Here is a 14,955-nt window from a genome sequence, read left to right on the forward strand (position 1 = left end):
GTCACTCCAAGAACATTAGGAGGATCATGCGAACTGTACTGCAGTATAAACACACGTCAGCCCTGCCTGACGGCTACATTAACCAGTATATGTCCCACATTTCAACAGTGCTATTCACATTACTGTTGATGATGGCCTACTGAAGAAGAAGGAACAGGAAAGCTATCAGCATCTTTCATTTACGTTAAAATCAAACAGCTACACACTTAACTATTCTAATTATCTGGAATGTGAAGCTATGATATTCAGACCAGTAAATAACAGAGAAATTAAACAGTGTTGCTTCGTTAAAGTGACGCTCAAGGCTCATTTGGGAAGTCTCCTCTGCAGTTCACAACATTTAAGCTTTCACAGATAATCACATTATCTGAAGACATAATATTTATTTATGTAGGTCCTAAGTGTAAATGTCTTCAGACAGAGTAAATAAATGTGTCTTTTGGTAATAAATCTCTTTATACTTGAGAATGATATGTAGTATTAGCATTTCCTAAAATGCCTGCTGAGACTGTTGACTGTACCGTGTGTTGTTGCCCTATGGAGCTGCGCTCTAACTGTATGCAAAGCACCAGTCCGTGTGCTGCAGCATGGAAATTAAATGGTAAAAAGGTAGCTTCACTTTTCTTTGTGCAAGACAAAAAACTTGCCCTTCTTATTTCAAGTTCTTTGTCCACTGTCTAAACAAGTGTGCACAAGATAAATAAGGTTTTTTTTGTCTTTCTCTTGGGGTTGGGGGTTGGGTGAGGGGCACTATTTGAATACTTAAGCAGTGTCATCTTTTTGTAGGCTATGACTCAGACCATTTTAATGTGGCTTTCACTGCCCTTCAGCTTCCTACTCTCCACCCTCTACTCTTCCCTTACACTACTATTAAGTACTCAGTACAGGCTACCACTACTGTACCTGTTGTACTGATGCGACTTCTACTACTACTTCAACATCCAATTCTACCACTACTGTTGCTAATCTTGTTTTGATTTAATTTCAACACATTCAGAGGTCAACATTGCTCTATACTACCGCTGTTGGATGGATGCTATAAATTATACAGTTATTAATACAGATTCAATAAAGCTATGAAATAGAATAACACACAGAAAGTTACACTGAACCACTGCGTGTGACGCCTCCGACTCTTTATCTGAAGTAGTCTAAATAATTATGTGAAGAGGACTCATGACCAGTGTGCGTGCAAATACAGTGAATCTTGTCGTCCTTCACCCTAACACACACACACACACACACACACACACACACACACACTGATGTTCAGCAGGGCACCACTTGTACTACAAACTATCCCTCCTCCCCAAATAAACCAAACTATATGAAGGAAAGGAAGAAATCAAGCAGAAATCAGAGTTGACTGGGGGACAGAAAATGGGCGAGGTGTGAAAACAAGAATTTAAAAGAACGAGTGAAACGAGAACAGGAAGAGAGAGAAAAAACCTGCCCAGGAAATGAGAGTACAAAGGCAGAAGTGCAAGTTGTTGGTGTTAAACAAAGTCGTGAGAGCGAGTGATGGAGGTGTGCAGGCAGTCATGGCAGCAGGTCTGACTGAATAGACTGATGGACACATGTACTTGAGAGAGGGAGTGTTCAAGTTGATGAGAAGAAGCAGTTTGTTAAAAAGCAAGTGAAACTTTGGACACTGACTGTAGCTGGAATATGGGGTGAGTCACTTTCTGTTACAGTGAAAATGTTTATCGACTCAAATCTGCTTTCCTTTTTTCATTCAAATCATTCTGAATGTCTCATGCATGAACAAGTAAAGCTGTGCAGAACAGAACTGCTCCCTATCAACTCTGCACTACACGTTCTTAACAAGCTCTTCAGTTCTGACTACGTTTCCTGCTGTGTGCGAGTGTCTCGAGCTCAAAGCAGGTGTTCAGTTTTTACAGTTGTCACATATAAAAGGAAAATATCAGAGCTCTGTTATCTGTATTTTCTGTGGAGAGGCTATTTCATGAAATCCTAAAAAAGATTTGGAGGGCTAATGACTTTGAGAAGTTAGCATACAGTATATCACTGAAAGTGAAATAATGTAGTCCACATGAGGAAGCATTGTGCTGAGCACAGGAAGTGCTCAAAACATGACATGAAACCTTTCTGGCAGGAAGCTCATATTTCCCACAGGCTAGACATAGCAGTAGCAAAGTAGACTAAATTAACTTAATGGCATGATGCTTCATAGAGTATAGAAATAAGTATCTGCAGTACTGCTGCAAACATACCTCTGTTTTCTATTTCTTTAACTTTTCCTGAAACATTTAAACTTATTCAATACAAATACATTTTACAATACAAGTATAGCACAGGCCTGCTTGCATGTAAGTATCCTGTGCCAACTGTATATACAACCTGAGAGATAATTTTAAAGAAAGTATGCACAAAATACGTGAATACATCTTTGTCTAGGTATTTTTACAGTGGTTGAATGTAACTAAGTACATTTACAGAGGCTCTGTACTTCAGTACAATTATGAGGCACTTGTACTTTACTTGAATATTTCCATTACATGCTATTTTATACTTCTATGTCACTACATGTCAGAGAGAAATACAGTTTTGTATGTAAAACCTGAATCTGCAATGGCTATGTGGCATAGATGCACGCGACTGGTGTTGTTTTAATGCATCCCATGATAATGCGGCATTGAGTGACAGACCTGCTACACCATGGAACGATGGCAAGAAATATCAAGGGGATGTGTAGTTCAGAAATACAGCAGTAGTGCTCCCATACAGCATGCAGCAAAAGGCCAAAGGTTGGACTCGAACCCAGCTCATGGCTAAGGCCTCAGCTTACATTGGGCACACTCTGTTCTCTGTGTTATTTTCACAAAGTGAAAACAAAACAAAGTGAAAACAATACCGGCCCCTGCTGCGTTGTCATGTTTGGTAAATATGAATATTCATCGATTACATCTTTAAATCCAGTTGTCCATTACTGCAGTGCTTCCACACTACATATCACACTACACACTTCTATTGTTGCTTCACACTTCCTTCCACCCTATGATCTTGTACTCTGCATCTCATCATCATTTTCTCATCATGTCTCCTCCCCACAGTGAGTCCAGTATCTGCCAAGTGAGGGCGACAGTCATGATGTATGATGACAGCAACAAACGTTGGGTGCCGGCGGGATCTGACAGTCCTTCCTTCAGCCGCGTCCAGATCTATCACAACCCTGCAGCCAACACCTTCAGAGTGGTGGGTCGCAAAATGCAGGCCGACCAGCAGGTACAAGACAAGTGTACACAGGTTCAAAATCATAATCTATGAAACTGTTGGACGTAAACTGGAGAAGTTTAGTCACACCTCTCTTGCTATGAGCTGATACTTTTTGGCTGTTAGTCTATGAAATACAATGTGAGAGCAGCTCTCCAACAGACATAAGAGACTCACTGTACTTTTAAACAACAACTCATCAGTGAGAAAAGTCACAGCTTGTATCTGCACTTTGAAATGTTGCTCTGTAGAAGTGCTGAGACCAGTACCCAACTGTGGCTTCTTACTTCCTACTCGACTCTTTCACAGGACACGTATGGTTTCTGCTCGTTAGATACGTACAGCTGCGAAAGGTGCCTTTTTCGTTGGGGTCTGATGCTGAAATCAGTGACCAAACATCAGTTTTTGACAACTGGAAAAAGAAAACAGGCAAACAGATTTTTAGTCAAGTACTCAAGTTGTCAACACATTCATTCTCCTGTGCTTCCTGTTCCTGCCAGGTGGTGATCAACTGTCCCATTATCAAAGGGATAAAGTATAATCAAGCCACACCAAATTTCCACCAGTGGCGGGATCCCAAGCACGTGTGGGGCTGAACCCGGCAGTAAAGAAGATGCTACTCTTTTTGCCAACTCCATGATGCATGCATTAGAGGCTCTCAGTGCACCGGCAGGCACAGGTAAACATTACAATGCAAGAGGGTGCATTAGATCCAGGTCAGGCAGTGTGAAGTGTTTCTGTGTTAGTTATGTTGTGATCTTTATGTTGTGACCATGCTGCCTTTTCCAGACAGGCATAAATCCAAACCACAGCCTGATTGTGTCTGTTTAACAGTAACAGCCTAACTCTGGACTGAAATCATAAAAAGATCACCAGAGGATTTTGCAAATGTTTCTATTTTTGTCATAGTCCTGCTGTGTTAATACATTTTTGCTATGTTATAATAGAGTTGTTATTGACATATGCTATCACAGTGGATGTGATGATCTCCATAAGTTGGGTGTTCTCTGGACTCCAACCCTGCTGGCATCTACTGTTTTCATTAAATAGTCTTGATTCAGAGGAATTCACTTGTCAACAACACAAGACTGTTTTTGCTCAGGCCCGGCTCAGAATGGACCCTCTGCTCAGGAGCTGGAACAGCAGAAAAGGTACTGTTCATTATAAATGATACTGAGGCTACAGCTAATGTTGTTTATCTGTATCATTGATTGTTGTTTTGATGATGTTTTTTCAATTGTAAAAACACTTTCAGAAAACTGTGAAAAATGCTGCCATGTCCCAAAAGCAGAAACATACATATGGAACAGCTTTTAAAAGTTGCTGGGTTGTCAGACTAACATTAGAATTATTGATCTCTGTCCAGACTGGAGCAACAGAGGCAGGAACAGCAGGAGAAGGAGCGTCTGGAGAAAGCCAGGCAGGCCTCTGCTGCCATGTCTGCCCCTGCTGCCCCTGCTGCTCCTCCTGCCCCGCCAGCCGCTCCACCTGCTCCACCTGCTCCACCGGCTCCACCGGCACCCCCACCACCTCCAGGGCCGCCACCTTCCTCAGGACCGTGCCCACCTGCACCTCCACCACCTCCAGCTGGGGGTGGGGGTGGACCTCCACCTCCGCCTCCACCTCCACCCCCAGGAGGTGGAGGTGGAGGTGGAGGTGGAGACGGAGGAGGAGGCAGAGGCGGAGGCGGAGGTGCAAATGATCTTGCTGCAGCTCTGGCAGGAGCCAAACTACGTAAAACAGTCAAGGTAGTGTACACCACCAGCGCAATCACAACCATGCACAGCTGCTCAGTATAAGACTGAACAAAAAGATGTAGCTTGGCACAAATGACGGAGGTTTTTGGTTTCCATGTCTACATTAATGACAAACTGAGTAAGCTGATCAATAGAGCAAATTCTTTTCAAAATAGTGAGTGGAGGTGTTTATGTGTATCCAGGATGAGGGAGGAGCAGGAGCCCCACCCCCCAAACCAGCACCCTCATCTGGTGGAGGTGGAGGAGGTTGTCTCATGGGAGAAATGAGTGCCATCCTTGCTAGAAGGTACGTTCTTACTTGAAGAGACAATCTGTATAAGCCAGATATGTCTGTGATGATCTGATGTTTGGCACTTTTGAACATCTATAATAAATCTGTTTTAAATAGGAGGAAAGCTGCTGATAATCCTGCTGAGAAAAAGGTGGAACCTCCCAGTGTAAGTTTCCTGTCAGTGATTTCATGAACATTGATTTCCTCTCATTATTCTGTAATATCTGTAGAATGAACAGCGAGATTTAAGATATGAGTGGATGATAACCTTGGTTCATGTCTGCACGTGACTACAGGAGGATTCAGACTCTTCAACATCAAAATTCTCAGGACCAGCAGGTGAGTAATGTCACTTCCCTCCTCCTACAGGACTGTAATAAGTGCTGTAATAAATGGGCTTTCATTTATTAGTATCTCCTCGTTGTCACACTACATAATACTGTGAACAGTTTTAAAAAAACAAAAAACAAAATGAGCTATTTAGATTTAGACTTTTTTGTCCCCGAGAGGAGATTCTTTTTCCCGGCACTGTGTATTATACATTTATTCTGTGTCGACAACCAAAACATCGACTCAGCTTTGGAATAATGTATACTTCATATATTAGCAAATCTTCTCTGGTATGAAGACTTGGAATACATTTTAGGATAACAAATGTGCTGTACTAATACATATATTCGTATTTGATCAGAAACCAATGGAAAGCCCAAAGAACAATCTGCCACCATTCCAAGGTGAGTTCGATCCATTATGCTTGCTCTATCCTGATGATGGATCATTACATCACATTATGTTCCACAGACACCCATCATATTTCAGCCTAGTCTCATAAACACATAAACTAAGTATAAAGAGCAAGAAAGTGTGCGTAGGGTGTGGACTTTCTACCAGGAGACTGCTTTTCATGTCCCATGTGAAACCAAAAGTCAGAACAGTTATGTGACGTTATGGACTTAATGTAACCACACCAAAGTCTTTACATAAGGAGTCCTACCTCACGTACGTTTATGTCACTTATGTCCGATAGTTATTTTAACCAAAACCACGATCATTTCCAAAACAACTTCGGCTTTGTCCATTTTATGTATTTCTGGGAGACTGTGTTGCATATTTGGAGCTGAATAACAGCCTCCCCTGAGCCATTCATGCAAATTCAAAAACCCAATCACAAACTGCTTTAAAGGATCTGCATGTTTTTACAACAGGCCCAAATTCTTAACCAACAATCAAAAGGACTCCAGCCCCAGCTCCTCCACATCTCCCTCCTCTAACTTCACCACTAACCCAGTGTCCAGGTATCACTCTCCTCTCTGTCCCCACCTGCCACCAATGTTCTCTACCGTCTCGAGGTGCTACTCCTCAGCGCTCTCTGGTTTGTACGCTGCTGCCTACATTACAGTATAAACCTGCGAAATGAGCTCTGTGCTGGTATGACCGATATTTTCGTTCGTGGTGTGCTGCTTGCAAATGACTCGCTACAGCAAATTCAGCACTCGACATTTGGTGGTTTTTATCTGAGGCTGCAGTTAAAGAGACTGAAACTTGTTTCTCAGGTGCTTTGGTGACAGTCTCATGCAACATGTTGCCATGATAGAACCCTGCAACTGCATTCATTAGTTTTCTTTCTTGACAGCATGAGCATAAATCACTAGGTCTGCCTAAATTCTAACTGCTTCACTGATGTGTTCAGATGTCTTTATAAAGATTTGAGGAAGTGATCGGTCTTACTAAAGTATGAGCAGTTGTTAGGATGGTGCAAGATTACATTTACTGTTAACTGTTGACTGCTGCTGCTCTGTCTCTGCCCTTCTCTCACTTTTATACTCACTTTTTTCTAATATGTATTAAGTGCTTTTGGTTGTTTTTGTCTGAAATAAAGTATGCTGCTGCTCCTGGCCCGCTCTCATATGGAAAAGACCTTCTTGATTTCAAAGAGTGTGTTTGGCTGACTGTAAACGTGGGTCTTTTTCTTTCTTAGAATGAAGGTGGTAAAAAAGAACTCCGACGGTGCGGGAAGTGATATTGATATGGAAAAAATCAAACAGGTTGGTTCCTCGATTTGAACACACAACAATATCCAATATCAGTTAAGATCTGTGATGACTTTTTCACAGCAGAATGTTAACTTTTCATCTGTGAAAAACACATCTGTTGTGGCTTCTGTGTAAAATAAAGAGAGATGTAAGCACAAAGGAGTAATGTTATCAAAGGCAGAACAGGCTGCAGTTAAAAAAGTCATAACTTTCTTTCCAGGATGTCAGTGTTGTGTCATGTTACCACATAGAGCTTTCAGCCATTTGCTGAAATACTGATTGGCTTCAATTATGATGTAGGATTTTTTTTATGTAAGAACATTTTAACACCAAGGTCTCATGGCATGTATGTGTGTTTGAAGGAAATTATTGAAGAGGTGAAAAAAGAACTTCAAAAAGTGAAGGAGGAGATTATCACAGGTGAGTTCTAACTTGTATGCTGCCTATTGTCATTAGTTTATAAAGCTTGTATAAACTATTAACATTTTACGTTGTTATGTCATGTCATGTTATGTTATACCTGTATATTACTCTTCTCTTCTTTTCCAGCACTGATCCAGGAGCTGCAAATGCAAAAGGGTGAAGACTCTTGAAGACTTCAAGAGAATAATCGATATGAATGTTTCATCATGCATGAGAAACTGTGTTTCATTGTTTCTTCTTCATATGTTCGCAGAAGAGCTCAATGGATACTGGATTTTTTAAGGCAAATACAGATATTGATATTTATAAGTAAACTGAATCTGGTTAAGATATGTTGGCTGATGTTAATTTTTTTTTAAATGAAGACATAATATTCACAATAATATTTGAGAAGAATATCTCGTGTTTGTTCGGATTTTCTTTCTTTTTTTTTGGTTTGGTTTGGGTTTTTTTTTAGAGAGAACTGTGGTTACAGTGTGTACTAAACCTCTAAATAAATAAAAAAAAATAAACCTCTAGTGTTCCTTGGTGGGCAGGAGTAATGAAAACATGGTTTCTAAACAAAGGAATGCAATTTCTAAAGAAACTGCACTGTGAGTGCTGGGTGTTGAAAACTGATAGTACACTGCAATGCTGGCTTTGAACCTCAGATAATACGAGTAATGTATGAATGCTGTGGAATATTTTCAGGTTTGTTGAAAAGCTGACACTACATTGCAAGGTTTACTCTTTATGAAGAAGCTGTCGAAGGACTATGACTGAGTTGTTAAATTGGGAGAAGGTCTATTTAGTGAATGGGATTTAAAAGTTGAATAATTCCATAAGGTTTGAAAATAGTGGAAATATATATTTGTGTAAAGTATGAATTAGCGCAGAAGACTTGAAGAAATGCTTGAAAAGGTTTAAAAATGTCAAAGTCCTATCCATCTGCGGGTGTCAAACTGCAGTAGCTGATCTCAATTGGCTGTGTCTGTCCAGCATCAATCAAAGGTTGCCACTGTGATGGTAACTGCTAACTCCCACAAGGGTTTCCCAATAAAAACTCACAGCATTAAACACATACTTTGTACAACATTGCCGTGAAACAAAAGGGAATGTTTGGAACATTGGAAAAGATGAATATCAGCATTATAGTATGGTATCTCCCAGATGTCTACCTGGTATCTACCAGGGCTGATGATTTTATGAGGCACTGAACATTTTCGCACACCTTCCAAACCATCCTCACAAATTCGTCACTCCTCTGCGACCAGGCAGGAGGTGCAAAGAACCAGAGCAAGGACCACAAGCAACAGCTTCCTCCCACAGGCCATCAGGCTGCTGAATAGGTGACCCATCTCACTCTGACTAGCTGCAGCTTAACTTATAAGAGACTCTTAATTAGCATATCTTATCTGTGGACACCTGTAATGTATACATTGAATCTTTTTTCAAACAGATTTTTTACAACTTCATACTACTGTTATTTTTATTTTTATTATTTTAACTAGTATGTCTAGTATACTAGCATACTATGTCTAGTATGTATGACTGTGTTGTGCTGTATAAATGTTTGTGTTACTGTATACAATGTTATTTGTGTTAAGAGACCGTCCTGACCTCCCTTAGACCTGAAGCCAAATTCAGTTAAGTGGCCCTCCTACCTGACCGGTGAACCACTTGCCATCACCACACTGTCACAGCTGACAGTGCTCCCACTACAGTTCTCCCTCCTTTATAACAGTTTGTTCCATCTGTCGGTCAAAGAATAAGAAAACCCTTAACAGAACAGAATAAGGCATAAATAAACAATATTTATTGAATAGAACATATTTTCTATATAATCTTAAGAAAAGTGAATATTAACATTAATATAAATAAGAACGTTTGCTGAAGCCGGCTGTACTGGTTGTCTTTTTTAGTGGTGGCTGAGGCTGGATGTGGATCAGCTGAGTCTGTACTTGTTCTGGCTGATGATCCAGCATCTCCTCTACTAACAAACTTAAAACCACAGCAAGTAACGTTTTCAGCAGACAAAAAGTCATTTTTGAGAACTGTCACTATATTCTGGCAGTAATGAGACAGATAATCTGGGGAAATCATGTTCCTCTGGCTCCTCCTAGTGCTCCAAACAGCACTTGCAAGAGTACCTGAACAAACAAAACCAACCACAGAGCCAGAGAGAGTATAATGCAGAATCAATCACTGCTTGTGCACACATTTCCCTGCCAGCAACAGCAGCAAAGACGATTATAAGAGAGAGACTGACGACAAAAAGCTTACTTTCACTTTCATGAAAGAAGCACGCTGCAGGACTAAGAGGAGCCACACAGACATGATTTTTTCAAGATTTTCTGTCTTGTACTACTGTCAGGATATAGTGACAGTTATAAACTAGACAACATCTTGTGATAACTTCAGCCATGCCACGCAACTTAACTAAAAAACGAATGTCTCACTATCTCAACCACTCCAAATGCTGGCTGTGTGGACTGAAAGTCAAGCCATCAAGGCCAAAGGGTGAGTACATAGACTGTAAAAAATAATGTATGGAGCTACAGTGACATCACCCCTTGGTTTGTGGACTCCTGTTTTGAAGCCTCGAGTTAAGCATTTTGGCTATCTCCCTCTTGATTTTTTTTGGAAACAGAAGTGACCATATTTGGGCTAGAGGCTGGAGCTGTGGAGGAGCGATCTGACTGAGAAGGCAAGCACACTATTGGCAGATAGCCTGTCACTCAAAACTGATGGCCCTTAATTATGTGTAACTTTAAGCCTGGATAAACTGCCTCAAAGGGTGAGTTGTATAAAAATTCACTCCCTGTACAGTTGTTATGAATGGAGAAATTAGCCATAGAGACCAAAACTGCTTTTTTTGCACCAGGCTGTAAATTTGTAAATTTCTGCTGTTAAGTTAGGGGGTCTATGGAGACTGGCTTCTGGAGCCTCAAGGGGCCACACAAAGAATTGCAGTTTTTCCGGCACTTTGATGTTGGCTTCATTTTTCGACTTCCCATTGGTGGTGTAATTAACATTTTTCACCCTGCAGTCCTCCGTTGCTGCCTCAAACTCCAAACTCCACCTCTCCTCATTTTTGTAGTCTGCCTTGTTCCATTGAGGATTCTTTTTGCAAGAGACTCTGCAGAGCTTGCCCCATCACAAAACACACATCTCTAAAACATGAGGAGGTGAGCCCTGGCCTATGGAGCTGATGCCACTCCTGGTGTGCTGCCTCCTCTTGTGTTGCTGCCTCAATCTTACAGCCCACGTCCAGTGTGACCATCAAGCTTTTGAGGTAGAAGTGCTCTTACTCAGTGCACACATGCACATACTCAGTTGGGGCAACCCTATACTCCCTAAGAGGCAGCAGTGGGTTAGGTGGAGGATCTTTGAGGATCTCAATGAAAGCTCTCGATGTTATGGAAAAACGACTAGTAGCATGTGTTCCAGTGATGAGAAGGTCACTGTTGTAACCTTTGAACTCCCATACTGCCCACGATGTAGGTCAAGATACACCAAGTTCCACCCACAAGACCCAGCCCTGCTTCTATGGGAGTACTGCAGGATGAAGAATGTCAACTGTACATCCTGGCTGCGGTGTTGCCATGCACACTGATGCCCCTTGGCTCGGTATGTTACTGCTGTTCTAGGCTTGTGCCGTTGCTGCTCTGGCTCAGAGCAGGTGTAGACAAGGGGGCACAACCTGCACATTCACTTCCAATAAGTGTGCAGTTTGAAACAGCAACAGTCAGTGAGCTTGAATGTCTAGCCATTCAGAAACAGCTGATAAACCATTCGTTCTTCAAACATGTTATGTCAGCCCAGCCCATTCTCATTCCGAACTCATCAAATACCTTATGCACCTTTCGTATAATATGCACCCATTGAGTGGATATCCGCGCGAGATACAGACGCACAAAGCCACCTGTAGTAAAAATCCTTATTCTCTTTTAGTTTCTCATTCCTTGTCTCACTCACGTCACTTTCTTTACCTCACTTCCTTTCTCCTCCTTTCCTCATTTCTGATTGGCTTTTGTTTTCACCTTTTGTCACTCTTCGTTTAGCTGATTGAGTTCACCTGATCACTCCTTATTTAAAGTCTGCACTCCCTCTCACCAGTCTTTTCTTCCTCACCTTTGCATGAGGCGGCAGTGCTAGTAAGAGTTTAAGTTATCTGCTCTTTAGTTTTGTCCATGTTATTTTACTAATAACCTTATTTCTTTAAGATGGACATGTAACCTTATTTCACTTATTATAATATAACTTTCTAAGTTTTAATCTTATTTTTGCTTTCTTCCAGATTCACCACCCATGTGTTTTCTGTACCCTTTATTGAATTCATTATTTAAAGTCAAACTCTGAAAAATAAACTTAAGTTTAAAGATTCAATTCCTGAAGTTCTGGCTCATTGCATTCTGACCAGTGCCCGTGGTGATGATAAATATTATTTGAACCTCCTAATAAACATCACCACTAACGATGTTATGAAATGCACTGGCTGCTGCCGATAACAATGCAATATAAAAAGCTGGAAGTAAGGAGTATAAGGAAGTGGATGGGTCTAACAAACCCTGGACTTTCGTCTGGGAGCCACTGTGTGAATGCTGAACCAAACATCACGGTTTTTCTAAACCTAACCACGTACTTTTGTTGCACAGGGAAATAAACATAAATATGAGGTGTTTTACCCACAAAGTACATTTATTTTTGAAAGACTGTATGCATCTAACATAGACTGTACACTTCCAGTGAAAATGGATGTGTACTTTGAAAGGACAAAGATATAAAATCGGCAAGCCATCCCAGAACGTCAACAGACACAGAAGGATGCCTAGCGCATCATATGTAGAAGTGAAAGTACTCTGACAACGCGGTGATATGAGGAGTTCAGATAAGAATATGTTGGTCAGTCTCTGAAGATACACATCGAATAAGTTCATGCATTAGTAAACTAACAATTAAATATTGTCCATTAAGAGGAGTTTGAATTCAAATGTTTTTTGAAAACATTTTTTTGAAATTTCATTAACCTCATAGCATAATTGCCAAAGCCAAATTGTGATATCTGCCTAACTCTACTCTCCTAACATTGCTGATGTGTTTTTTCTTTTCTGAAAAACCTTAAAATATGACTTAGGCAATTATGCTACGAGGCTAACGATTTATTGTCTTAGCATAGATTACAAAATGTTGCCTGGAAATAAACCTGTGTTAGTGCATCTACTGTGGTGACATTTTTTAAGGGCAAGACCGAGCTTATCTGTTAGAAAATCCTCAATTAACTGAAATAATTACTACAGAGTTTTGATAATGGCGATAATTTGTCGTTGTCCACTGATGTTTGAGCAACAATATCACTGCAAAGCTGCCTTCCGAACATATTGTAAAAACATGATTAAACTTTCACAAACTCTTGAGTGTTTTACACATGACAGATCCTTTTTAGCCATAAGCCAGTAGCTCCCATGACCTTCACTACATTTTCTCATTTGTTGTAGGGCTGGGCAATATAGGCCTATCAATATGAAATCGATATTGTAATATGAAACTGCACTATCTTAGATTTTGGATATTGTATGTAAGTGTTTATACACTACACAGTTTATACTGTAGGCTGCATTCTAGTAATATGATGTAATTTTCTGAACTTACCCGACTGTTCTAGCGGTTCTCTTATTTTCCTTTACCTATAGTCATTACATCCACATGACTGATTGTTCCTCAAAGATGTCATGATGTAAATTCAAATTCAGTCATAAATGTTGTAATATTTCATTTTCTCCATGTTGGCTAGCCCTAACTGTTATTTTTTCCCCTTTGTTACTGGAGAGTGTACAGCCTATGATAGCAATACACTCAACACTGGAGAAGTAAGCACAGGGGCTAGACTTGGTCCCCCACAAAACCCTTCAAACCCCAAATAGAGTGTCCCATTTGGCTTATACATGCACAGTGTGTTCAGCACAGAGACGAGATGTCAACCAGCAGCTTGCCCGACTAGCATGTGGGCACGATGGGCATCCCTCTTCGGCCCTGGAGGGTCAAAGAAGGAGGGAGGGAGGGGGAAGCACCAACAGGAAGTAAACAGTACACTTTCAGAATCGAAGAGCTTAAATTGGGAGATATATGGGAGAATTGTGAGGAGGAAATGGGAGTCTCCTGGGAAAAACGGGAGGCTTGGCAAGAATGGATCCACTAAGCAGCCTGGCTGATATCCAGTCACAAGAAAGTGAAGTGGATGAAATAGGACTCGGGCAGGCCCATCAATGGGAGATCAGAGACTGTTGTGCCCATGTCTTTGCAGAGACCTGGATCCATCGTGGAATCCCGGATTGGGTCATGGTCAGGCCATGTTTTGTGCTGACAGAGCGCTTGCTTTGTCCAGGTACTTTAGGTGCACACAGATTTTTATTTTGTCACTTTCTTAGTGGTGGAGACCACAGTTGGGCTCTGTGCTGTTGCTGGCTGTGTGACATCCCTGTGCACTGAGACCTAAGACTGCTTTAACTGATTGTGGTGTGTAACATAATTAGCTCAGAATGGTGCGTTTTGACATGCTCCCTCAGTTACTGGGACTTCTCACATCATTTAATGAGAAGATACCACAAAACAACATGAATGTCTTTCTATCTGCTTTGATAAATATAAGTAGCTGTACAACAATGCGGCAGTTCTGCCATGACACCCCTAATAAACTTACAGCTTTCTTTTTCTGTGTTGCTCCAGAGATGATGGGAAATGTATTGCAAGATGTCAAGACACAGGCCTGACTGTAGCATTAAGATTTCTCTTCGTTCAAGCTAACTTCCAAGCATCCACATACTTTTGACCATGGTGTGGTTCTAGAGCAAGACACTCAACTTATCTATGCCCATAGGCCACTTGTGCAAAACGACATGAGACCTGTTACTACACAAATATTAATAATATAATCAGTATATACTGTATAATGAATGAATTGCCTGCTTTCAGCCTTTCAGTGTTTGCTGTTCTCACTAATCTTTGCTGAGAGGCAAATCCAGTGGCAGACCTGAACAGATCATTTGTACGCAAGGGTGTTTCTAGGAACTGAGGTCTGCCAGATCCTCCGCCAGTGTCAGAAATTAGCAAGGGCCACGGGCCATTTGGCCCGCAATTTATCCAAGAATGCCCCCAAAAGCCATGTTCCGGGGGCCAAAATTGCCCCCAAGTTTTCGAAACAACTATATGTATTTATATTTTTTAACAGTATTACAATCTGACATTAGTAGTGTAATTA

General features: G+C 41.0%; 1 pseudogene; it reads left to right on the top strand.

The window, feature by feature from the left end:
* The first annotated feature begins 1,456 nt into the window (after nt 1-1,456).
* LOC125898808 (vasodilator-stimulated phosphoprotein-like) lies at nt 1,457-8,230 on the top strand (annotated as a pseudogene).
* Nucleotides 8,231-14,955: the final 6,725 nt, after the last annotated feature.

The sequence above is a fragment of the Epinephelus fuscoguttatus genome, linkage group LG12 (assembly GCF_011397635.1).
Source record: "Epinephelus fuscoguttatus linkage group LG12, E.fuscoguttatus.final_Chr_v1".
Classification (NCBI taxonomy): Eukaryota; Metazoa; Chordata; class Actinopteri; order Perciformes; family Serranidae; genus Epinephelus; species Epinephelus fuscoguttatus.